General features: G+C 42.3%; 2 long non-coding RNA genes across 4 annotated transcripts in view; one reads left to right on the top strand and one right to left on the bottom strand.

The window, feature by feature from the left end:
- Positions 1 to 10610: 10610 nt before the first annotated feature.
- LOC129635285 (uncharacterized) lies at positions 10611 to 14881 on the bottom strand. The gene is made up of 2 exons (XR_008706204.1): positions 13788 to 14881; positions 10611 to 11103 (listed from the first exon to the last, which is right to left on the bottom strand). It is a non-coding gene; the product is annotated as an uncharacterized LOC129635285 (long non-coding RNA).
- LOC129635286 (uncharacterized) overlaps positions 12325 to 26913 on the top strand; it is a 31142-nt gene continuing 16553 nt past the window's right edge. The window contains exons 1-4 of one of the 3 annotated variants that reach the window (XR_008706206.1): positions 12325 to 12504; positions 13642 to 13709; positions 18227 to 18594; positions 24933 to 25659. This is a non-coding gene — a long non-coding RNA (uncharacterized LOC129635286). Of the gene's footprint in view, positions 12505 to 13641; positions 13710 to 18226; positions 18595 to 22522; positions 23541 to 24932; positions 25660 to 26913 lie in introns of those variants that run through there. The other 2 variants (XR_008706205.1, XR_008706207.1) reach the window with 2 other exon arrangements.

The raw sequence follows: 26913 nt of genomic DNA, 5'->3' as shown, positions 1-26913 counted from the left end.
AACTGAACTGAGGCCTTTGTTTAACCTTGCCCAGGGACAGTGAATGAAAAGTAACCCACTTTTACTCTGCTTTCCTCAAAAGTATCCATAAATACTCAGAAAATAGTCCCTACAGAGAGGAAAGCTGACATCCGAGAAGCTTTATTCTATCACCCAAAGGGAGGATTCCATGAATGGCAAAGCAAGAATTGGGCTCTGGTGTTTCTGCTCCAAAGAAGGTCTGGCTCTGTTTGGGGGCTGATTTAATCAGTGTTGAATTTTAGAAAGTCAATGAGAGAGATGATGAAGGGGGCCAAGGCTGCTTCCTGTCAACTGGAAATCACCCCCTGTGCTCTTGTAAGGACGGAGTGAGATGGTTTAGGGGCCGAGTGCCTAACACAGAGAGGTGCTTAGGAGACAGTGTGTTATCCTTCATCGTTGAGCCCTCAGGTCTTCATTCCCTGCCTCTCTCTGGCCTGCGCTTCTGTAACCAGTGTCTCTGTGGTCTCTTTTCCCTTTAATGCCCAATGTCAGCCATGTGCGTTGTCCTCCTGACTGACTGTGAAAAGTCTGGTCTGTTATTTCATCCCCTCTCCAAGCGTATCTGAGAATGCCAGGGGACTGTTCACAGGTTTGACGATTTCCACATGGTCTTTACTTGTCGGTTTCACCAGCCATCTGTTTCATATCTCCCTCCTCAGGGCTGCCACGCCTTCACAGTGGGGACCGGCATCTCTATTAATTTCCCAAAAGGACAGTTAAGGTCAGGGTTTGGGAACCAGAGCAGGATAGTACAATGCAGAAAATGTCATTGGATCCTGAGCAACTTTTTGGCGCAGATCTTCTCTTTCCCTGGTTTTGTGTGCCTCAGTATATCTGGGGCCAACTTCAGTGCTTTTTACAAAGGTATTTTGAAGACAGGCTCCCAGCTTTCCACTGGGCTCAGTAGAAGGGAAAGAGTTTTTACCTCCCTCAATTTAAGATATCAACATTTGTGGGTGTTTTTCTTCCCCGGGATTTGTGAAGCTGAGAATGTTCACTTCCTTTTGAGGAAATATCCATCTCCATCCTAAGGGTGTAAATTGGCCTCTATGTCTAAAGCAGGCAATTCCAGCCCTCCACATTTCATTCCCCTTTTGGCTGATTCAAGCTAAAATAACACCGTGAGGAGATACCAAACTATGATGATACTTTTCCCTAACCTTCCAGAATTTCATTCCTCCTGATGGACCTTCGTCTCCCAATTATTAAAAAAGATGCCTTTCAAAACACATACATATTAAGAACAATCAGTTTTCTTGCAAAAGGAAATAGAATGTCTAAACAACATTTAGTAGCTTGGTCTGCATTGTCCTTCCCAAGGACAATGAGTAGATATTTGAATGACCTCTGCCTCACTCAGTGGTCTTGGTAAGCCCATCCTGTCCTTTCCAGTAGGACTGGCATGTGTTTATGAGTGGGGTGGGTGTGTGTGTGTGTGTGTGTGTGTGTGTGTAAAGAAGGAACCACAAGGTTATAGAAAAAAGTAAATCCATCCAACTACTGCATTCTTTGACATCATGTTGATGCAATCTATCACAGAAACTGGCAGAATCTAAACACTGATTCATAGCTCTTGCTGGATTTAAAGGTCATTTAATTAGAGGCACTCTATATTAAGGCTTAGGGGAGTGGTCTCCAAAGAGGGTGCACATACCCTAAAGACAAACCTCACATCTACCTCAAAAGCAAAACCTTTCAGCAACCCATCAAATGGCATTACAAGCATCAACAGTTTCTGTTTCTCCCCCATGGGCTACCCTACTCCTCATGCCCTGTTATTTGCCTTAAAGATAAAAGGGAAGACTTTGCATTTATGCCTCTGAAAATTATTCAGGTCACAGTTTTGCTACAGAAGAAGCTTTGCTGCCTCCACTGGATGGGATCTCTGTTTTAAGTTTGGAGATTAAAGAAGGAGGGATAAAGAAGAACATGCTACTTCCCTGAGTGTGATGCTTTTGTAGACACATGCTCTTATGTACCTTGAATCTCTGGGTCTTAGCCCCAAGGACTGCACACACAGAGAACACTGAGAACAGAATTTAAAAGGTCTGGTGTATTCTGTCAAAGCTTTCAGGGACCCCCTCCATGAAAAGTCCCTTGGTTTAAGATTATTTTAGAGCAATGGGCATGGGCAATATCGTGGTATCTTTTAGTGGAGGAAAACGTTAATAAAGAGAAACAGGAGGCTTTTATACCTATAAAGAGTAATGTAGGCATCCTTCTTGCTTCATCCTGAAGTTCCCACGATGGTTTTCCTGAGGCCAACCAAGTCATTGACCAGATTAATCCCTGAAGTAGTGAATGCTGGATGCCTGTGGCTTGGATGGCTTTGGAAAGTGGGTAGGAGCTATAAATCAATGGTTGAATATTGCTAGTTTCTGTGGTTTATTCTTCAGAATGGAGCCAGATAGTAGCAATTTGGAGGATTTCATTCCTGTATTTCCTTTCTCACACCTGCACTTACAGGCTGCACAGTGGTGTATGACAGTCACTCCCACGCTTTGAACACTTGCAAAGTGTGACCAGTGGAGGTTCCTTAATGGAACTTTCTCACGGCAGATCTCTTTTCCTGGCAAAGGGGTCTTTCAAAAACCAAAACCAGAAAGAGAAAGGGAAGGCGGGAAAACATCACAGACAGGAGTCAAACTCAGATTTGTGGCTTGTAGGAAATTCTGTGTTTCTCAAAGTGAGGAAAGGCAGGCAGGACCAGTTAGTTACATTTTCAATATATAAGTGAAAACGATGCCGGTGGTGGTGGTTTAGTCACTAAGCTGTGTCCGACTTGCGACCCCATGGACTCTAGCCTTCCAGGATCCTCTATCCATAGGATTCTCCAGGCCAGAACACTGGAGTGGGTTGCTATTTCATTCTCCAGAAAACGATGCTAGCTCTTAATGGTTAAGAAGCATAGATTTCTCTTTCTGACTCACTTTACTCTGTATGACGGTCTTTAGATCCATCCGCATCTCTACAAGTGATCTAATTTCATTCCTTTTCACGACTGAGTAACAGTCCAGTGTCAATATGTACCACATCTTCTGTATCCATTCCTCTGTTAATGGACACTTTGGTTGCTTCCGTGTCCTGGCTAGTGTGAATAGTGCCGCAATGAACATTGGGGTGCGGGTGTCTTTCTGAAATAAATATCATATATTAATGCATATATGTGGAATCTAGAAAAATGGTAGAGATGATCTTATTTGCAAAACAGAAATAGAGACACAGATGTAGAGAACAAATATATAGACACCAAGGGGGGAAAGTAGGGTGGGATCAATTGGGAATTACATATATGCACTGCTATGTAGAAAATAGATGCCTTATGAGAAGAACCTACAGTATGGCACAGGGAACTCAGTGCCTGCGGTGGCTTAAAGGGGAAGGAAATCCAAAAAAGAGTGGATACATGTATACGTATAGCTGGTTCACCTTGCTGTTCAGCAGAAACTAACACAATATTGTAAAGCAACTATACTCCAATAAAAATTAATTTTTACAAAGATGAAGCTTAGATTCCAAAAGGTGTCTCTCCAACGTATAGGTTTTTTGGAAGTAAAATTTTAAGGATCTTGAGGGGCATTTAACTCTTGAGTACATACCACCTCATTTCAAACTTTGAAGACTCCAGTATCGATTTATCTCTGCTGTAGAAATACCACTCTATAAATTATTCAAGTGCAGACTCCAGTGTTAAATGTTTAATACAAAATAATGGCTTTAGTTCACTGAAAATTTGAACACTTGGCTCTCTGGTCCCACTCCCCGACATGTCTAACCAGGACTCTCTCATCCTCCTCCCAGCTAGTCTTCCTTTTTCTTCTCCTGCCCTTCTCTAGCCCATTGCACAGAGCAGTCAAGACAGCTTTAAAAAATGAGATTCTCATTAGGCTTAAATGTTTCCAGGAAGTTGCATTACACTTGGAACAAACTCCAGTCTCCCTCCTGGGGCCCGAGTGACCCTTCCCGATGGAGCTGGTCCTTCCTGTGGATCTCATTCGGTACCATGTTCTCCCCAGCTCACAATGTCCCTGCCCCGCAGGCTGCTAGCCCCCACCCCCACTCTTCATCTCATCTTCCTGCCTTATGCTATTTATAGCACTGATCCACACTTTAACACAGAATAGATTTGTTTATATGTTCATGTTTTACTCCCTCAACCAGAACTAAGCTCCCCATGGGCGCAGACTTTGCCTTATGCAGAGTCTAGGATCTTTAACAGCACCTGTCACAAAGTCAGTCCTCCAAGAAAGCCATGTGAAGTAAAGATTGAATGAAAGAACTGATTTTCAGTGAGATTTCACAAGCCCACTCTCACTAAGGGATAAGGGATGTTGATGAGGGGAAGAAATGTGCTTTGTCCTGCATCACTAGCCCTCCTCTAGGCACAATCTCAATTCTTGCTCTTTGGCGAGCAGATGAAGGCATAGTCTGTGACATTTGGGAGCTCCCATAGCCACTGAGCCACTGAAGTGAGGGCAGGAATAAGCCTGCACTCCAGCGGTACATGAGGTTAGTCCTGCACAGGGAAGGGCTTTGGGCTCAGAGTCACATATGGAATCAAGCTGGGTTCTTGCAACACAAAGGCCCCTGCGTAGACTGGGCCTGTTTTCTCATCTGTGATCTAATAGAAAGAACTAACATTTTTATTGCATCCTTACTGCATTGCAAACCCTATGTATATGTTGGTTCTCATCACAAAGTCGTGTCTGACTCTTGTGACCCCATGGACTGAGGCTGCCAGGCTCCTCTGTCCATAGGATCTCCAAGGCAAGAATACTGGAATGGGTTGCCATTTCCTCCTCCAGGGAATCTCCGCGCCACCCCTAACCACCCCACCAGGGATTGAACCTGGGTCTCCTGCATTGCAGGCAGATTCTTTACCCACTGAGTCACCAGGGAAGTCCCTATGTAAACACTGGCAGGTATTATTTTACTAGTTCTAATGAGCACTTCTATGATGTAGGTGTTATTGCTACTCCTTTCCCCACTCCCACATCACAGAAGGGGATGCTGAAGATCAAGAGGGGTCTGGTTATTAAGGAAGAGCTTGCATGGGGTCATTGGCACAGCCTTGATGAAGACCTCATGAACTTGGAACTCAGGATCTTAACAGATAGACTCTGTGGTTCCACTTCAACTGGGAGAACAGAGTGAAATCACTATGTAGTTCTAACTGACTTGATCACACTCTTGTAATCATCATGAACACATGTTGCCTCCACCGTTAGACTGAGCCGGGACGGGAGGGTATCTGAAGGTTACACTCATGCCTTTTATCCATCTTTGTGTTTCTTGAATCTGACATGGATCCTGGCTCATGAAAGATATATATATTTTTAATAGCTCTTGCCTTCCTTACTCCCTTCCTCTCTTTCTCTCTCCTCAGAAGACAGAAATGACATTTGACCCACAGGCTTATAACAAAGGCATGCAGGTGGAAGGAGTGAGAGGCAGGGATGTCCTGGACACACTCCCACTCTCTCTTTCAACCTGCTGATAATCCACACACGCCAGCTCTGCCAAGGATGCCAGGCAATTCCTGGGCAGGTTGGGGTTAGTGCTATGTTCAGAACACAACTCTAAGTAGACAGGAGTTTTAAAATCCTAAGAAGTATCATTAACTTTGTCTGAAGCGTAGAGCTTGGCCTTATTAACTAACCATACAGGCGAGACCCCTGGCCGCTGGTTATATGTAGTCAATGGTGTTAATTTCACAGAAGAGGGCAACAGCTCTGTGATTCAGGACGGAGATGTGGGGATGCATCAGATCCTATAGAATACACAGGGTTTAGGAAACATAGATTTTTTAGTGCCACCTACTGTTGAAGTTATGGGGAAATCATCAAGTTCTTATTTATTTGCTGGGTTCAATGTCAGGGCCCCAAAGGAAACTGCAAACAGCTGCTCTCAGCTGTGTGGTTTTTGTTTATTAATGCTGTAAGTTTGTGATTTGTGCAATATGTAATTTCTCTTTGGATCCTTTTATTTATGTAGATGGTAAATAATAATGCAAGAGTCCACACACCAGGATGTGTTCGTTCTTCTTGGGAGACAGAAAATTGCCACTCGTTTTGCAGATAGGAGGGACTAACATCTCCAGAACAGTAAATGGCATGTTCTGAACCATAGGATCAGACAGTCCTGAGCAAGACTGATGAACAACAGCCAAACCTCAAAATTCCCTCATTAATTTAGTACTCAGAATCATATTATGTGGAATCACATTGGAAAGAAAACAAGAGAGCAGGCTGATACTTCAAACTAAAAATAAGCTTAGGGAGTTCTGAATTGTTTACCTTGGCTGGTCTCTGCCCTTTCAATGACCTTGACTGGATAGTCAGTTGGGATCCTAACGGCTGATCTATTCCCTAAGCAAATAATACTTTCACTGCCATTACCGGAAGTTGAACATTAGGAAAAGAGAAAATGTGCCAAACCATCTGCTTTTTTGCTCATGTAACTTCTTGATCTATAAATGGCCATTTCTTGGGAAATGAAAAGAGAGACACTGTATTGTGGACAGGTGCACACGATAGGAAGAAACAAATGGATTTGCTTTTTATGTTGAGATTTGCTTCAGTTCAGTCGTTCAGTCGTTTCCAACTCTTTGGGACCCCATGAACCACAGCACGCCAGGCCTCCCTGTCCATCACCAACTCCCAGAGTTTACCCAAACCTATGTCCATTGAGTCGGTGATTGCATCCAACCATCTCCTCCTCTGTTGTCCCCTCTCCTCCTGCCCTCAATCTTTCCCAGCATCAGGGTCTTTTCAAATGAGTCGGCTCTTCACATCAGGTGGCCAAAGTACTGGAGTTTCAACTTCAACATCAGTCCTTCCAATGAACACCCAGGACTGATCTCCTTTAGGATGGACTGGTTGGATCTCCTATTGCTTCAGTGATTTTAAATGCTACAAATCAGTATTGATCGAGCCTCCGCATTCACACACTCTGCACAGAATCCTAGGGCCAGATGGAGTGCTAGATTGCCCAGAACTGTGCTCTAATTGAAAGGGCGAGGAAACAGGTCTCTTGAAAGATTTTTGCAACCACAATTTATCTCTTAGGAGGCAGGGGGTACCAAAGAATGTTCTGGAAATGGTGTATATTTTAATTGCCTGTGCTGAGTTGAGCTGGTGGTATGAGGGTGTGATAAATTGAATCTGTTGGTGGCTTATGTTCTTTCTATTATCAAAACCGACGCATGCGTTTGTCCAGGCTTTAGCTAACATTCACAACCAGTAGCACGACTGTGACGTTAACCCACTTCCCTTGGTTCTCGGTATTCTTGTCCAGTCCTTTCCTCTGCTTCAGCACCAGCACCATCGATGTACAATCCCGCACTTAAAGTTCTTCAACCAGCATATTTTGAAACAGATTTCCAGACTCTTAACCCACTCGTTTTCCACCTTCCACCATGATACTTTGTGTTGGACATTTTTTGTTTTCTCAAAACAGTGCATAGGAAATGTGTGAAGCAAAGTTGTGCCATTACATCTTCTTGCCTCTAGAACCTATTCTATAAAATGACATCCGGTTTCTCGCCTTAGAGTGGAGCTATTTCATGGAAACAGTGGATTCCACTGATGGAATTTATTTTTCAAGATTGTTATTATTATTTTTTTTTTCTGAAAGGAAACAAGTGGGCAGCCGTCCCATTGGAAATGAGGCCATGTTAACTATTCATCATAAGCTACAACCACAGACACAAAGAAACAGCAGAAGTGGGTTTGGACATGTCTATGAATTGCCAAAGCTATTTTTTAGTACGTGCCTTATTATCTTACAGTCACTGTAGGAAATCCGAGAAAAACTACTTCCCATCAAGATACACTGAGAAAGTGTTGTTTTAAAATACCTGCCAATTTGGAAAGATAACAATTGTTTGCTATTTTAAAATTGCATCTAGATCTCTGGCATTTTTTTCTTAATTGTTCTTTAGTCATAACAACTAAAATATTAAAGAAAAGAAGCATAGAGAGATTCCTGGGGGGAAAAGAAGCAGGCAGTCATTTCTCAAAAAGAGCTTCCTTTTTATTGCAAGAGAGGACATTGTAGGTGGTGTGAAACTTTTTCATATTGTTTTGCTGAATTCACTGTGGTTCAGAGAGTGATCAGCACTCTGCAAGGACCATGGGGTCTTTATCAAGTAGGAAAGAGCTGGTCAGACGGCTGTGAGGTCAAGAGATGCCTGTGCTGAGTTGAGCTGGTGATATTAGGGTGTGATAAATTGAATCTGTCGGTGGCTTATGTTCTTTCTATTACCAAAAGGAATGTGAGATGACTTATACCAAAAGATACAGACACATTAGGAGAATCACCCAAGAAACAGAAAGTTAAGCCTCATGTGGAGGGTTTTTGCGAATAGGCTCCCTGGCTGGCCGTGCCTGAGGCTGCCTCTCCCACCCAGTCCGTCCGATGACTCTGAGGAAAGTTCCTGATTCTGTATTTCAGTAAATGACACCTGTTGTTCATGCCAGAACTGGAGTCATTTTCCCTTTCCTCCTCCCAACTCCTTTTAAATTCAAAGTACAATTTATATACAGTGAAATGTACAGGTCGTAAGTGTAGAATTTGATGAGCTTGGACAAATGCGTGTATCTGTTTGACTCATGCCCCAATTAAAATACAGACTATTTCCAGAACATTCTGTTGTACTGCCTGCCTCCTAAGAGATAAACTGTGGTTGTAAAAACAATTTATTTGCTTTCCTTCATTATCTGACAGCACTTTTGTAACTTCCTTTGACAGATACCAGAGTCAAGAGTACGGAAACCATAGCGGTCTCTGTGACCTTGACTGATGGGGTGTTTAATGAATTTCTAGGTGGTAATTATCACTGATGATTTTATATAATCTCTGAAGATAAGACAACGCAGTCAGAATGCCTTGGTTCTCAATATAAAACCTTTGTTTTGCTTGCTGTAGGAGCAATGTGTTGCTGTACATTAAACAGAGTAAGTTCTAATGCCAAGGGTGTTCCCCGGGCTGTAGGGCAGGAAATATCGGGAGGTGCCTTTTTATGATTCTCCGGCTGGTAAAGCAAATTCCCATCTCTTTCAATGGAGGGAACTTAATTTCAGCAAGAAAAAGCACTGGGGAAATAAAGTTTCACATGGGTAACTGGGCAGAATTCTGAGTGTTTTTATAGCTGGCCCTTGAAAAGTCTTTGAGCTGCACATATCACTCACACCCTGGGGTAGCCTGGTCACGTGACAGCCAGGCTGAAAGTCGCTCAACTAATGTTTTGTTGAAAGGCTTCCAGATACTCACCATGGACTATGGACTTAATGGCAAACAGTTACTGAATACACTTTGACTTTGGGGACCAAAGCCACAGGCAGACACTGCCTTACAGAATTCCACTCCCGCCACCAGGGATGTGGAAGCACTTATTAGGGAAAGGGCGAGAAAGAGATTCATCCTGCTGTTTAAAATTAAAGATGCCTTTCCCATCCTAGGGCCTCCTGAGAGAAGCATGAACTCCCTTTAATTGGACTTAGTGCCAGCAGCAGAAGCAGCACCACGGGAGTTGTCTAGCTGAAACTGGGCTGACGCGCTCCAGTTTATTTCAGACTAATGGGCTTCTCTGGTTTCAGTCCCAAAGTCCTCACCAGGAGATGTGGACATTTCTCCAGTCCTAGGACCATTCTACCTGCCCTGGGTTGTAAGCATGATTCTGCCTACAGACGTCAGCATGTATTTATCTGGACATAGGGGTTGTTTTTAATTCAGGAATAGATGCCAAAGGATGAAAGAAAGATCATTTCCTACTGGGAGACTGGTCTGACTAATATTTGTCTGTGTTTTTGTAGAAACTCCTTGTAGAACTTCGAGAATATGTTTATTCCCAAGTCAGTGCAACTTAACCCTGCTGAAGGAATTTTGGAAGGACGTAGTTGTGGAGATGCAGTTATTGAGAATGCACTGGCATTACTCATGAGGCACCATGGCCTAGGAGCCCATACTGGACTAAGCCTGGGGACCAGGGTTCTATCCCCAACTTCATCACTAAATTGATGGGTCACTTACAAAACAGGGAAATTATAAAGAGATATGTTCTTATGTCTTTTCCAGTTATAAATGTCCATGTAGATAGATAGCAACAAGTCAGATTCAATTTTATGGGGGTCAAGTTAAAATTTTAGGATTGGTACTAATGATGACCTGAAACCCCCATAACATTTTCCATCAGCAAATCTTTTAATGGAATATTACTTCTGATTTTTGCAATGGTCAGGTAGCTTATATAGGTCAATTAGACTGCTTAGAAATCTCTAAAAGCTGAGTAAACTACAAACAAAACAAAACAATCTCCCCTTCTCCTAGCTGTTTGAAGACCTTGGAAAGCAACCGTGATTTTGAAGAAAAATATATCATGGTGAGTCTAGGACTCCTGACTACTTTTCTTCTTGATGTATTTACTAATTTATAAGAAGTGGAGGGCTAAGAACAAAGCAGAAAAATGATAGCTCAAGCCTACTGTAGTCTCCCTAGCTTGAGGAGACGACTTTGGTGCTCATGGTTATTATTAAATAGCTGGAACTTGAGGGTTTATTGTCTCAGAGAAAAGGGAAACTCCAGAGAAGTGGTTCTAAAATTTTATTCAGGTTTTACCCTCAAAACACTTGCAAATTCATAAACTACGTGTTTAGTTCATTTCAGTGCAGTCACTCAGTAGTGTTCAACTCTTGGCAACTCCGTGAACCGCAGCATGCCAGGCCTCCCTATCCATCACCAATTGCTGGAGTCTACCCAAACCCATGTCCATTGAGGCAGTGATGCCATCCAACCATCTCATCCTCTGTCCTCCCCTTCTCCTCCTGCCTTCAATCTTGCCTAGCATCAGGGTCTTTTCCAATGAGTCAGCTCTCTGCATCAGGTGGCCAAAGTATTAGAGTTTCAGCTTCAGCATCAGTCCCTCCAATGAACACCCAGGACTGATTTCCTTTAGGATGGACTGGTTGAATCTCCTTGCAGTCCAAGGGACTCTCAAGAGTCTTCTCCAACACCACAGTTCAAAAGCATCAATTCTTGGGTGCTCAGCTTTCTTCATAGTCCAACTCTCACATCCATACATGACTACGGGAAGAACCATAGCTTTGATTAGACGGACCTTTGTTGACAAAGTAATGTCTCTGCTTTTTAATATGCTGTCCAGGTTGGTAACTACATGTAGTAGAAGTATATACAAGAGAAGCAGAGAACAGCAGCTAAAAGCTAAAATGTTAATTAAGCACAGCTTTGTAACAAACCTATGATGCTGGTGAGAGAGAATTTGAATTTCAGGGCCCTTTGAAGGGAGATCCTGGTGTATATGCTGGGATCACATTTGAGAAGACTGGGAGTAAATGAAAAATTAGAACTAGACTAGCCCTCACAAGGACAAACTCTCAAGCTGAAAACATCTCAATTCTTGATCAGATAAGGTGATTTGCCCCCAGTCTATCTATCTGCCTGTCAGAAGAAAATGAAATTTTCTCTGAAAAAAAGTAACTTCACACAGAGCCTCTGTAGTACTTCATTCACAATGTCCAGCATTCATTCAAAACTACCATATATGTCAGGAGACAGAGCAAAATAAATGTAACTAGGAAAGAAAAGAAACAGTCAAGAGAAATAGGCCCATAGGTGATCCATGTATCAAAATTTAAATAGGAATGAAATTTAAAATAGGAATTCCCTGGAGATCCAGTGGCTAAGACTCCATGCTCCCAATGCAGGGGGCCTGGGTTCAATCCCTGGTCAGGGAACTAGATCCCACACGCTGCAACGAAAAGTTGTCATGATTGAAGATCCCAGGAGATTCCCTTGTGCCCCAACTAAGACCTGGCAAAGCCTAAATAAATAAATATTTTGAAAATATTTTTAAATAAATCCAGTTTATTCTTAGAGTGATAAAAATGTTCAAAAAGTGATGTAGCTAACATTGTGTAATGTGAATATGCTTAAATCTGTTGTATTTTATATTTTAAATGAGTGAATTGTACTATCTGTGAATCATATCCTAAATGAAATTGGCAGAAAAGCCCCAGACTTAAAAAACTAATACACCAGAACAACATGTAATGATATTAAATTTGCATACAGTGAGTTCTCTACATGCAAATGAGTTCCATACCAAGAGGATGTCCGTAAGTCCAATTCGTTCATAAATCCAACAAAGTTAGTCTAGGTACCCGACTAACACAATCAGCTATATAGTGCTGTGCTGTGATAGGTTTATAATACTTTTCACACATATAATACATTAAAAACAAACAATAAAATGAAGAAAACATTTTTAATCTTATAGTAGAGGACCTTGAAAAGCACATGGCATTGAGTGAACAGATAAGGAGAGTTACTGCCTGGAGGAGAGGAGGCAGGAGATGGTGGAGCCGAAGTCATCAGTAATAGGAGACGGAGGGCGAGCTGTGATTTCACTCATGCCTGACTGTGATGGAACACACGTTTGCATCTTTGAAAGTTCACAACTTGAAGGTTTGTATGGGGGCGGGGGAACTTACTGCATTCTACTTGGATTGGCAGCTCCAGGGTGCTAAAAAGGAGGCCAATAGAGTGTTTATTTAATTAGAGGTAAATGGCTCTGTAGATAATCCATGCTGGATCTAGAGGACAGGAATGAGTAGTATGTTCTTTTCTGTACAAAAAAATTACATCAGGAAACACTTTGATATCCCCACCATTCACTCCAGAACACTGGCTTTCTTTCCTCCAAAGATGTGGAAACTCAAGCATGAAATTCTGCAATTAAAAACCTCATTGTTCCTCTTCATACAGCACATAAGACCTGGAAATACCATTTAATTATTGAAAGGGCCTGTGTAATAAGTAAATGATTGAATGGTACATCCCCTGGTTAGAACGTGAAACCCTGTGGGTGCATTTAATTCTCGGGGTAGTGAGCAGTGGCTTCATTTTGATTAATGGTTTCACATGAAGCACTTTTAATTTTGGTCTCTGAAACAATAAAGATTAGGTACAATTAGAATAACCTTAACATTTTAACTTGAAGAATGCTCTTGGCCTGCTTGTTGCTTCATTATTTAACTGGAAAAAAAATGCATCAAAAGCATGAACAACTTTTTTTAAAAAGCATCTAATTGATTTTTGCAGAAGTTTTCTTAGTAGACTTAGACTGTTGAAAGAACACTTGATTCTGGCAAGTCATAAAGTCACACTTGCCTGAGTCCCTGGTGACACGCCAGGGTCCTTTCGATTTGGGGTCCTGAGCTTTGCCTGTGAGCTCAAGTTTATCTGAGGGTGATGGGCTTTCCTGCTGCCATCTGACAAAGTGACACTTTGAACATATCCAGATCTGCAAAGGCAATTTTTAAAGAAGGCAGAATATATGTTTGCTCTTTTAGAGGTGGTCTTCAACTTCTCCCGCCACAGACCTTTTGTCTAAATAGCTGGTTTTCTATGGGAAGGTGGGAATTTCTTAACTAACAGGGGAGTCAGGCTGTCCAGGAAGCAAAAGGAATCCAGGAGATGTCACTTGAATTCCCATATCAGTAGCATTCTCTCCGTTCCTTCAATTCCCAGATCACGTGAGCTGAGTCTCTCTTACCTCCAGGTGAGTTATGACTCAAAACCTAATTTTCCAACTGTTTTCAGGATACCCTACTCATTAATGGACTTCCCAGGTGGCACTAGTGGTAAAGAACCTGCCTGCCAATGCAGAGGTAAGAGACCCAGCTTCAATCCCTGGGTCAGGAAGATCCCCTGGAGGAGGGCATGGTGACCCACTCCAGTATTCCTACCTGGAGAATCCTGTGGACAGAGGTGCCTGGAGGGCTCACAGAGAGTTGGACACGACTTAGCAGCACTCATCAACACTGGGGAGTCTACAGAAGACTTGAGACACTTTCTGCTCACTTGCCTGCCTTCTCCCTCCCAGAAGCAGGACAGATCCCTTTTCTTGTCCATCATGCCTTCAGCATCCCATCATGAACAAAGAATCTTACCAGGAACAGGGTGGAGGGATGGGTGTATCAAAGAATTTCTCCCACGTGAACAGTGTTCTCTCTTTCTAAGAATACTTCTGGTGCATAGAATTTTGGCTGATATTAACCTAAATATTTATTTCCTCTGAGTCATCTCAAACTTTAGGATAGTGGAAAAATCATGAGCTTTAGAACAACACTTAACTGCGTTCCAGTTCTAGGGTACTAGCTGATAACAGTTATCCCCTGTAACTCAGCTTAACAGACAGTAAATGGTCACCAACAAAGCAAGGTCTGGAGCTCCCAGCAAGAGTCTGGCAGCTTCCCCTTCCCCTTTCCCTTGTTTATACTACGTGCCGCACTCAGCGTAGCTCCTGGCGCCTGAGATGTGTTTATGTTGAAACCAGTTTGCAGTGGGCTTCGGAAGAGTGACTGCTTTATCCTGGAAGGTCTTTACAGAAAGACCAGTCTGGTATGGAAAGAGAGCTTACTTGAGTTTTAAGTGGCCATTTCAGTGCTGTTTTTCAGAGATAAGGCTCTGCAGTGCTGTGTGCAGTTAGGATTATGTAACATTTGCTGCTTCTGGACATTCAGCAGTAAGCTTCACATCATCAGGCTGCAGAACGAGGTATTTTGAAAAGCCAGCTCTTTAGAGCAGAGCTATGAAACTGAGGGCGAATCTGGCAGGGGATGGAATCTGTTGGTGGTAGGGAAAGAGGATAGGGTGATGGTAAGGTTATTATTGGGGGGTGGGTGGTTGAAGAAAATAAAATATCTGCCTAATCTCAGTCTTCTGCTATAAACATGCTTATCTCTCTATAGACTCAGAGTCTCCCCCAAATCCAATCATACCAGATAATTTCTATACTTAGCTCCTTCTCACCTTAATGTCTAAACTTGGAGTGCTCCCTATTGTAAAATCCAATAGAAACAAAGGGCTTGTTTTCCATGTAGGTTGTTTTCCTAACGGAATCTCTCCCAATGAGCTTAATGAGTGTTGATTAAATTTATAGACAGTGTGATTTCTTCAACAGCCCCCAAGTCTATAAAAACCACGAGAGGAAAATAGTCTTTCTCCAGGTGGTAAACATAAATGCAGCTCCCTATCCACCTGTTTTCATTTAATCGTGGATTGTTTGCCTCATTTTGTTCTTCCCATGTGGAATGGAAATGCCTGGTGTTGGCGGAGAGAAGCCAGCCACACTGAAACATTTCTACTCTGAAATCCTGAGTCGGTTAGACAATAAATCTAAACTTATTTTTCTCTTGTTTGGAATTAGACTCATTCCCGCCCCACTCCACCCTGGTCTAAGCCAAATATAGTTTGCAGGTCGAATTTTGCAGTTTTTGACCTGTTCTTTGGCTAGGAAAAAACAATGTAGAATATGATTGGTTGATCATTTTTCCTTCTCTAGGATTTCCCAGCTCTAATCCAAAGACTGCCATTTTCTCCTCTCTAGTGTCAAGAGTTTCAAAGCCTGAAAGGAAGCAGTGACAGAAATGGAAAGGACGATGGGGATTTAAAGCAGAACCCAAAGCATCTAAAGAATCTTACTCTTGGTCTCTCTGGCCCCGCCCATACTAGTCCATTTTTCAGCGAGCAGATGAGCCTTTTCAAATAAATGAAGAGGCCTGTGATATGATTCCAGAACTGATGGAATGCAGATCAAATAGGAAAGGGAGGCACTATAAGTAAAAGCTCAATGAGGAGCGAGATGGAAGGGGAGGTAGTAGCTCCCCTCTCCTCTCGGGTTTTCTGACAGCAGGTGGGCTCAGAGTGAAGGGGGGTAGTCTGCACCATCTCCTGTGAGATACTGTCCATTATTCCCCTGTAACATGATTCTATTATATGATGAAGTGGAAGTTCAGAAAAGCTGAGGCGTACCTTGTCCCAAATCACGTGTTCTTTAGGAAGTAGATGGATTTCAGTCTGAGTCTGTTTCCATGGCAACATCCCCTTTCTTGGGTTAGGATTAAGAAAGGATTAAAAGATAAAGGAAAACAGACTAAAAAATAGAAAATTCTACCAGATAATTGCTATGTTTAATACTTTAAAAAATGTGTCTGTATGTATAGGATCAAGAAATTGGAGAATCCAGTAAGGTATAAAAGAGGAAATAGAAACGATCTCAGTACCCCCAAAATAGTCACTGTTAGTTTCTAGTACATTTCCTTCCAGGACTTAAAAATTTCAGTATTCAGCTATATGTTGAAGTCATCTATCTATAATCTGCACTTCCCTGGTGGCTCAGTGGTAAAGAATCCACTTGCCAATGCTGTATACATGGGTTTGATCCCTGGGTTGGGAAGATACCCTGAAGAAGAAAGTGGCCACCCACTCCAGTATTCTTGTCTGGGAAATCCCATGGACAGAGGGAGCCTGGCAGGATATAGACTATGGGGTCTCAAAGAGTCGGACATGACTTAACAACTAAACAACAAGAGCAATCTGTAATCTGCTTTCTTCCACTTAATATATCATGAACATTTCCATTCTACACCTACTCTCCTTTAATATGATTTTATTTTAAAATATTTTTTATGTGACTCATTTTTAAAATCTTTATAGAATTTGTTACAATGTTGCTTCTGTTTTTTGTTTTGGTTTTTTGGCCATGAGGCATGTGAGATCTTAGTTCCCCAGCCAGGGATCAAACCTGCACCCCCTGCGTTGGAAGGCAAAGTCTTCCCTGCTGGACCACCATGGAAGTCCCTTTAATGTGATTTTAAATAATTGAGTAATTCATTTAATCAAAAAAGTTTTATCTTATGAACCAGGCACCATTCTAAGAAATTGGGATTCACAAAAAAAAAGCTAAAGACGTCCTGCTGCTGCTGCTGCTGCTGCTAAGTCGCTTCAGTCGTGTCCGACTCTGTGCGACCCCACAGACGGCAGCCCACCAGGCTTCCCCGTCCCTGGGATTCTCCAGGCAAGAACACTGGAGTGGGTTGCCATTTCCTTCTCCAGTGCATGAAAGTGAAAAGTGAAAGTGAAGTCGCTCAGTCATGTCCGACTTTTAGCGACCCCATGGACTGCAGCCCACCAGGCTCCTTCCATGGGATTTTCCAGGCAAGAGTACTGGAGTGGGGTGCCATTGCCTTCTCCAGAAGACGTCCTAGCACCAGGCAGTTCTCACTCAATGAGAGGAGACACATAATACATAATAAACAAATAAACATGATAAATACAGAATCTGATTTACAAAGTATTATGAAGTACATTAGGGATATAATGGAAAAGAGCTCTATCTTCATTAGGGAAGTCAGAGAGACCATTTCTGAGGATGGGACAGTGGAATGGAGAATTCAAGACTAAAAAGGAAGGTAAAAGAAAACTGTGTTCCAAGCAATGGAGCAGCAGTCCAGACAAAGGGCCCAGGAGGTCGAAAGACTTCAGACAGGAGAGGTCTTCCTCTGTTCAGGGTGGGCACAGGGCTGTGCTGCTGGAGTGTCTGAAAGGAAGGGAGGGAGCTGGGGAGATGAACCAGCAGGGGGACACAGGGTGGAGCTCATCAGGGTTTGGGAGCCACAACCTTGATTCTTACCCTAAGCACAGCTGAGAAGCTATAGAGGCTTGGCGAGCCAGGGGAGACCAACTTGATGAAGGTATAACAGGCACGGGTGTCTGAGCCACAGGCATGGAAAAATGGAATTTATTCCATAACCCAGTTTAATTTCTGACTTTTAGCCTCGGGCTGCCCAGTGGCAGTCAGTCAGATCTCTCCAATTGCAGGTTTCTCTCGGTTCAATCCAGTGACTTTTTAGTAAATCCAGAAGTATAATTCAATCACCCCTTCCTTTTCCGGGGAGGAGGGGCTTGTGTGCGTCCTGCCGAGATGTGCATGGTATGTGGGTGATGTCCTCTGTGATGGTGGTGGGATGGTTGGACCGTTGCTCCTTCTCTAGTCATCGCTGCCAGCACTCAGGCGCTGTCCTCATCCCCATGGACCCCCTGGGAATGGTCCAGTTGTCTCATGTTGGAGGCTGGTCATCAGTTCTGTCCCACCGACATGACTGGCCCCACCAACCCTCCAGTCACCAGGCCAGGGCAGGCTGCCCCTCTCAGCAGTGGGCAAAGGCCACTGAGCTGCCCTCCCTCAGACCTTCCATGGCCTCCTCCTGAGATAGGATGGGGTCAGGGAGTCTCCTCTGCCTTTGTGAGGCTGCAGGGGATCAGGGGATGGTGGGGGAGGCGGGGAGGAGCGGAGCTGCTTTCAGACCCTCACAAGAGTGCTAATCCTCAGTTTCTTTTCCAGGCTTCTAGGGTCCAGTGTTCTTGCTTGGAGAATCCCAGGGACAGTGGAGCCTGCTGGGATGCAGTCCATGGGGTCGCGAAGCGTCAGACACAACTGAATGACTTCACTTTCACTTCTCACTTTCATGCATTGGAGAAGGAAATGGCAACCCACTCCAGTGCTCTTGCCTGGAGAATCCCAGGGTCGGAGGAGCCTGGTGGGCTGCCAGCAGCAGCAGCAGGGACCTATAGTTCTGACAAGCAGGAGTGCAAGTTCACTCTGTCCTAGGATTCCCAAAGGTAAAGAAAGTTTCCTCTGGACACAGGCCCCAGGGCAGAGGTGATCAGACATTAGGGGACTCTCTCACCACCCATCCCAAGGACTTCCAGGTTGGTTGCCCTTTTTTTTGGTTCTTTCTTTAATTAGGATTATAGTTGCTTTACAATGTTGTTAGTTTCTGCTGTACCAGGAACTGAATCAGCTATTTGTGCATATATATCCCCTGCCTCTTGGACCTCCCTCCTACCACCCCCCACCCTCCATGCCACCCATCTGGGTCATCATAGAGTGCCAGTGCTCACTGGCTTCCCACTGGCAATCTATTTAACACGTGGTAGTGTATATGTGTGTGTGTGTATCAGTCCTAATCTCCCCTTCCCCCTCTGTGTCCACGCATCCTTTCTCCACCTCTGCCTCTCTATTCCTGCCCTGCAAATAGGTTCAGTTGCACCATTTTTCTACATTTCACATGCATATGCATTAATATGCAGATTTGCTTTTCTCTTTCTGACTGACTTTACTCCATATGACAGTTTCTGGGTCCATCCACATCTCTACAAATGGCCCAATTTCATTCCTTTTTATGGCCGAGTAATGTGGTATGTCTGTACCACAGATTCTCTATCCATTCTGCCTCTTTTGTCTCTGGAGACTGTGGGAAGGCAGCAGTGTGATGCTCAGAGCTTTCAGCTTCACTGTGGACCTGGATGAGCATTGAGGGCACTTCCAGGGCCAGGGCAGTGGGGTCCACCATGGACTTTTCTCGGGGCTGCCCCTGTTGGCCCTGCTACCCAGCCCCGAGCTCAAGAAAGTCCCTGCATTTTCTCAGGTGTGTCCCCTGGTTACTCTTTAAGTGACTTGCCTTGCTTACTGGGAAATCAGAATTTTGTTGCCTTTCTGTAATCTATTCTCCTGTTAACACTTAAAGTTTGGGGTGTATGGTTACACATTCTCCTTTTTTCCAACATTGGTCTATTTCTGTTTTTTTAACAGTTTATTTTCTTTTTATATACTTTGACCACTTCAGTTAGAATTTGTAAGAGAAAGCTTTAATATCCAACCTTTCATCACCCACTCATCCATAGGTTTTGTTTGAAGATGTTACCTGTTTAATAATCTGGAATCCATTTTGATGTTTTGTGTAAGGTGATGTTGTTGTTCAGTCCCTCAGTCACGTCCAACTCTTTGCAACCCCATGGACCGCAGCACGCCACGCTTCCCTGTCCTTCACCATCTCCCGGAGCTTGCTCAAATCCATGTCCATTGAGTCAGTGATGCCATCCAACCATCGTGTCCGCTGTCGTCCCCTTCTCCTCCTGCCCTCAGACTTTCCCAGCATTACGGTCTTTTCACATGAATCAGTTCTTCACATCAGGTGGCCAAAGAATTGGGGTTTCAGCTTCAACATCAGTCCTTCCAATGAATATTCAGAACTGGTCTCCTTTAGGATGGACTGGTTGGATCTCCTTGCAGTCCAAGGGACTCTCAAGAGTCTTCCCCAACACCGCAGTTCAAAAGCATCAATTCTTTGGCTCTCAGCCTTCTTTATGATCCAACTCTAACATCCATACATGACTACTGGAAAAACCATAGCTTTAACTAGACGGACCTTTGTTGGCAAAGTAATGTTTCTACTTTTTAATATGCTGTCTAGGTTGGTCATAGCTTTTCTTTCAGGAGCAAGAGTCTTTTAATTTCATGGCTTCAATCACCATCTGAGGTGATTTTGGGGCCCAAGAAAATAAAGTCTGCTACTGTTTTCATTGTTTCTCCATCTATTTGCCATGAAGTGATAGGACCAGATGCCATGATCTTTGTTTTTTTAATATCGAGTTTTAAGCCAGCTTTTTCACTCTCCTCTTTCACCTTCATCAAGAGATTCTTTAGTTCGTCTTCACTTTCTGCCATAAGGGTGGTGTCATCTGCATATCTGAGGTTATTGATATTTTTCCCTGCAGTCTTGGTTCCAGCTTGTGCTTCATCCAGCCCAGTGTTTCTCATGATGCACTATGCATATAAGTTAAATAAGCAGAGTGACAGTATACAGCCTTGACATACTTCTTTGCCAATTTGGAACCAGTCTGTTGTTCCATGTCAGGTTTTAACTGTGGCTTCTTGACCTGTATACAGATTTCTCAGGAAGCAGGTCAGTTGGTCTGGTATTCCACAATTTACTGTGATCCACACAGTCAAAAGTTTTAGCATAGTCAATGAAGCAGAGTAGATGTTTTCTTGGAACTCTTGCTTTTACTATGATCCAGCAGATGTTAGCAATTTGATCCCTGGTTCCTCTGCCTTTTCTAAATCCAGCTTGAGCATCTGAAAGTTCTCAGTTCACGTACTGTTGAAGCCTGGCTTGGAGAATTTTGAGCATTACTTTGTTAGTGTGTGAAATGAATGCAATTGTGTGGTAGTTTGAGCATTCTTTGGCATTGCCCTTCTTTGGGATTGGAATGAAAACTGACATTTTCCAGTCCTGTGGCCACTGCTGAGTTTTCCAAATTTGCTGGCATATTGAGTGCAGCACTTTCACAGCATCATCTTTTAGGATTTGAAATAACTCAGCTGGAATCCATCATCTCCACTAGCTTTGTTCATAGTGATGTTTCCTAAGGTTCACTGGACTTCGCACTCCAGGATGTCTGGCTCTAGGGAAGTGATCACACTATCGTGGTTATCTGGGTCATTAAGATCTTTTTCTATAGTTCTGCTGTGTATTCTTGCCACTTCTTCTTAATCTCTTCTGCTTCTGTTATTTCCTTGCTGTTTCTAACATTTATCATGCCCACCCTTGCATGAGATATTCCCTTGATATCTCTAATTTTCTTAAAAAGATCTCTAGTCTTTCCCTATTATTTTCCTCCATTTCTTTTCATTGTTGACTTAAGAAGACTTTCTTAATCCTCCCTCCCCCCCAAAAAAATAGTTAACCAATGGTCATAGTAATATTTATTGGTGCAAAATGTTACCTTTGAAAGTCTTCTTTTAGTATATAAAACCATTTTTTCTCTAGTTTAAGTTACTTTCACTTAATTATTGTCTCTTTATGTGTATTTTCATACTTAGTTGAGTAGTTTCTTTTTAATACTCCTTGTTTATTCAAAATATTCTTGGCAAGTATCATCCCTATATTTTCCAAAATGAACTTTTTTCATCAGTTTGCCAGATTAAAACAAACAAACACTTTGAGCTGTTTTAAAGGACATGCTGTATTAAATTTATTTGGTAAGGATTTATTTTCACTCCAGAATATTGCACATACCAACACATTTTATTTCTCTTATAGAATTGTCTTACGCTTTTTTCTGTTGGGCGTATTCCTAGGTATTAAATATTTTATTGTCTATTGTGGAAGTAATAATTTTCCCACTGCAGCTGTTGGTTTTTACATATATACTTAGTCTCTGGGCATTTTATTAGTTGTGCCAAATTTTCTATTGAATTATCTGCATTTTTCAAGTCGAATGATAGCAACTACAAATAGTAATTGTATCTCCTCTTTGCAGTTGTTAAATATCTTAGTTATATTTATGTTATTGATTGAATCTTTCAAAATAAGGTTTAAGAAAAGGCAATGGCAATAGTTCAAATCTTTGTCTCTTGTTTCTGGTATTTTTGTAAGCTAGGCTAACCTTAGATTTTTTTTTTAACCATGTTAAATGTTCTTTGTATTTCTAGTTCAATATTTTGTGTATATTTATATTCACCAAATGACTTTTTACTACATGGTTTTTATTTGCTGTGATAAATTAATATATATTTTACTAAGAAATCTTAATTCAAGGATAAAAATTTTAGACAGTGTCCTGCTTGCTCCTGAGGTGGTCCTTTTTAATAAACTACTGAATCCAGCTATTATTTAAGAGCTTACTATTTATATCAACAGTGAGATTTATATTTTTCTATTTTGATTTTTTACTGAAGTATCACATTTATATAGAAAAGTTTAAATCATAACTCTGAAACAATCACATAAAATTTGTTTTATTGTATATTTTACTTCAACTTTCAATTTTATATTTTTGTCTTTTCTATTAGGTTTCAGCCTCAGCCTTAGACTCATTACATAAATGAGCTGTGAAGCTTCCCATCATTTTCAGTGATAGAAATAGTTATGAGAATTTTCTGTCCCTTTATACTTTGAAATAACTAATCTACAAAGCCATATCTGAGTGAACCTTACTTTGGTAACATTTTCCATTTCTTTTGCAGCTATTTATTACCTATTTTATCTGTGTACAATTTTGTACTATTTTGTGTAAGAATTGGTAATATATATTACTTTTTAAAACTTTGAAAACAATATCCCTTTCTCTGGTTATATCATATTTTTCAACTTAATTTTTTGAATTTATTTCCTCTAATTTCTTTCTGAGATAACATTTGACAGAAAAATTCATTGCTGTCCTCAAGAATATGTTCTTTTATTTATGCAGTCTATTTCTCTTAATTATTTATGTTTGTTCTGCTTTTAACTTTATTAATTCCCTATATTTCATTAGGTTTGTTTTATGGCTCTTCATATAACTTCTTGAGTTGAATGCTTTCTCATCTTTGCTATTTTTCTTGTTTAATAATTATAGCATTTATAACAATGAAATACCTCTTATAACAGGCCACAAATTCACATATGAGTTTTCTACAGTTGCATTTGATATGCTTTCTGAATCAAGAGTGTAGAAATCTTTAAAGTGTCTAAGTTGGATTTTAGCTGTCTTTAAATGTTTAAAAAAAAAAAAAGGTAGAAGTTTATTTCCATTCCACATAATACTAGTTCTAAGATGATCCATAAATGGTTCCTCCCATGGTTGTCCAAAGATTCATCTCAGGTCTTGCACCTCCATCCCTTGGACTTGACCTTTGTCCACCTAATTACTACAAAGGTGAGGATAAGTCCATGATGTCCACCTGACATTAATTGTGACCACCCGCTCCAGGGCTTTCCCAATTACTCTACTGTATATTTAGGATATTTGTTTCTTCTTTCAACTAAGAGATCCTCTAAGGGGAGATACTGTAAGATCATGCAAATATTTTGCTGTCCATTAAAAATGCCCCTCTAGATTTAGTGTCCGTTGAAGAGTCTTGCCTGGGATTTGCTCTCCATTAAAAATGCCCCTCTAGATTTAGTGTCCGTTGAAGAGTCTTGCCTGGGAACAAATCTTTGGTGTAGTCATCACAAGTTGATTGACCTTGAATAGTACATATTATTTTAAAATACAGACATTTTCTTAAGTGAGAAAAGCAAATGAATTACTTTGATGAAAAGAACTAGCAACATCCCTTGGTTTCCTGATGAAAGGTCTTTTTTTTCTTGGCATGCTGTGAGACATGTGAGATCCTAGTTCCCTTACCAGGGATTGAACTGGCGCCGCAGACAGTGAAAGTGCAGTGTTAACCACTGGACCACCAGGGAAGTCCCTAAAAATTCTTTTACCAGACTCATTAAACGGGACCCCGATGATCCATGCTGTATCATCCTCAAGGAAGATGCTCAACTAGAGCACATTCCCCTTACCTTTGGCTCAGGTTTTTTTGATGGAGGGAAGACCAGCTGTATTTTAAATATTTGCTCTGCTTAGCAGAGATAGACAAGCACTTTCAAAAATGTGGGCCAATCGTTTATATTACAATGCTGCAATGGTTTATAGTAAGACACTTGGCCCAGTAAATTTGTTCTAGCTCATTCTTGTGCCCCCAAATGTGCAAACCTATCAACTGGGTAATTCAAGAATTACATGAATGGCATTAAAACATAAATTTTTATAACTCTATCAGGGGAGAGCACCGCCAAACTAGTTACTTAAAACATTTGTGGAATTCAAGGATGAACCAGAGGCTTCAGTGCTCCATATTATGACATCTGAAGCCTGTCAAGATTCCTGCCCAGGAGATAAAAGCTCTTCCAGGGGGATCCCTGAAACAATGTTTCCCTAACATCCATCCTTGGAACAGAGTGAGACCCATGTGGAGCTTTCCCCAGTCTAATCTAGACTTCAGCCTGGAGGAAAACTAAGACCGTATTATCCGTTCTCATAAGCAACATACAGTCAGTTGAAAGGGGAGAGTCAGATGTCCTTCCTTTTGAAAATAGTGGCACTAATAACTGGTATCTTTTGTAGGTTGGTTTTTCTTAATCTGTTCAGTCAGTAAAATTAAAAGGTTGCCAGGCTTTGCCTCATCACCCAGTTTTTCGCGATTAACCCCACTTCCCTTAGATTCCTAGTCGGACAGCCTCAGTGTAAGGGCTGTGTGTCTCCAACCCACAAATGCCTCTTGCATGTCACTCTATTGATTTTTCCCCTCTGAGGACATCTCCTCAAAGAAATGATAACTGGCATCATCAAAAGGCACATCCAGATGGAAGTTCAGGTCCCGCCCGCCCTGCCCATGCCGCCCAGCGTGTCCTGCCCAGAGGGGCCCGAGTCACTGTACTGCTCCCTTTCAGGGGAGTACCGTGTCTGGAAACTGACAGCGAATCAGCCATCCATGGCAACAGGTGGCCAGAGAGAAGAGCGGACCCCGAGAACACAAAGAAGCAAAAATATATGATGACTCAAACATGGCGCAAAAAGCTGAGAACTTTTTTCCCTTTGAACACAAATGTGTGTCTCTTTTCCCTGGAACAGAAGCTCATTCCCTCTCCCATCTGTGTAACAGCTGCAGACTGTGTGCCGGATGTCAGCTAGAACAGGGCTTCTGCTCTTCCTGTCCCAGTCCGCACGGTTCCATCCTTATGTAAGGTTTGGTTTAATGACTTTTACAGTAATAAGCAGCATCGATCCTCTTAAATTAAAAGGCTTTAAAATATTTTATAACCAAGTTCTGATTTCTGGACTGGAGTTTTAAAAATAATTTTATTAGCTTGTGAATGTTTACTTTTGGCTGTGCTGGGTCTTTGTCGCTGCTCGAGCTTTTCTCTAGTTGCAGTGAGTGGGCTTCTCATTGTGGGGCTTCTTTTGTTGTGGAGCACAGCTCTAGGGCACACGGGCTTTAGAAGTTGCGGCAGGTGGGCTCAGAAGTTGCAGCTCCCGGGTTCCTGAGTACTGGCTCAGGAGTTTTGATGCACAGTCTTGGTTGCTCCATGGCACATGGGATCCTCCCAGACCAGGGACTGAACCTATGTCTTCTGTATTGGCAGGTGGATTATTTACCACTGAGTCACTAGGGGAGCCCTGCACTATTGAATATGGATTTTTCTACTCCTGTTTTGGTTTTCCTTTTAAAATGTCTTTATATTTACTTTCTTCCTAAAGGGACAAAAACACTTTGCTCCTGCGGACGTATGTAGTTCTAGTTTACACTGTCCTGTACAACACATGCTACTGAATTGTGGGCTCTTACACTTCCTAGTGTCAAAGTATTTCCAGTGGTAGAACGATGAGAAAGATGAGTATCAAACTGACTCTGTGTGTGGGTGTGTGTGAGAGAGAGACAGAGAGCGCCAATTTAGAAAGATCTTTTTTAGTCTTTTTCTGTTGTTGTTTTTTAATTCTTTATTCAAAATAAGAAAACTAAGTTGTCTTATTTCTGCTTTAGTTTGTAGGCATGCCTGTGTGCGGGCTTCCCAGGTGAAGCTAGTGGTAAAGAACCCACCTGCCAATGCAGGAGATGTAAGAGAGCAGGTTCGATCCCTGGGGTGGGAAGATCCCCTGGAGGAGGGCACGACAAGCCACTCCAGTATTCTGAAGCGACTTGGCACATAGCACACGCCTATGGAGAGCGTGCTTTGTCTACACCTGAGGCTTGTTGGATGCCACTGCCAGGCGATTTCTGTGGATGAGAAATGCTTTGTGAATTGGCGGGTGGGGGTCGGGGGGTCTGGGAAGCAGGGAAGGAGAGACACAGAGAAGGACTGGGACACACGTGCTCTCAGCCTCTCCACTTGCCACAGCAGCAGCAGTGCGGAGCAGGGAGCCTACGTGCCTATAAAGGGAATTCCTGTGTAAATGCCTCGAGGCCCTGTGACAGGCAGTGAAATTTGTTTAGAGTAAACAACCAGTCTTGCTTCCTGTAATCCAAAAATGGAAAAGTAAAAAAAAATTGAGTACAGGAGTCCTTATCACTTCTGGGAAACAATGTTTATGGTCTGACTAAGAGATGAGCAGATTTGAGGACATGGAGAAGGGTGGGTCCGTTCTCCAGATGGAATTTCTGGCCTTGAAGGCTAACTACTGCCCAAAGCCATTCTTCTCTTCCGGGCAGATTGTATCATTGCTCTAAATATTTTATGTCCTTCTGCCTTAGTCTGGATTCCCAGAAGGCGACCCCAGAACAAAGATTCAAGGGCAAGTAGTTTGTATGGGAAGTGATCACAGGAAAAACAAACTTGGGAATGAAAAGCAAGAAACAGGACAGAAGCCAGCGGAGGGGATGTTATAAAGCAGGTTACCACAGAGGGCAGCTGAGGGATGAGGGAGCTGGAATGT

Source organism: Bubalus kerabau, chromosome 20 (assembly GCF_029407905.1).
Source record: "Bubalus kerabau isolate K-KA32 ecotype Philippines breed swamp buffalo chromosome 20, PCC_UOA_SB_1v2, whole genome shotgun sequence".
NCBI classification, from domain to species: domain Eukaryota; kingdom Metazoa; phylum Chordata; class Mammalia; order Artiodactyla; family Bovidae; genus Bubalus; species Bubalus kerabau.
This window is presented reverse-complemented; position numbering and strand designations above follow the sequence as displayed.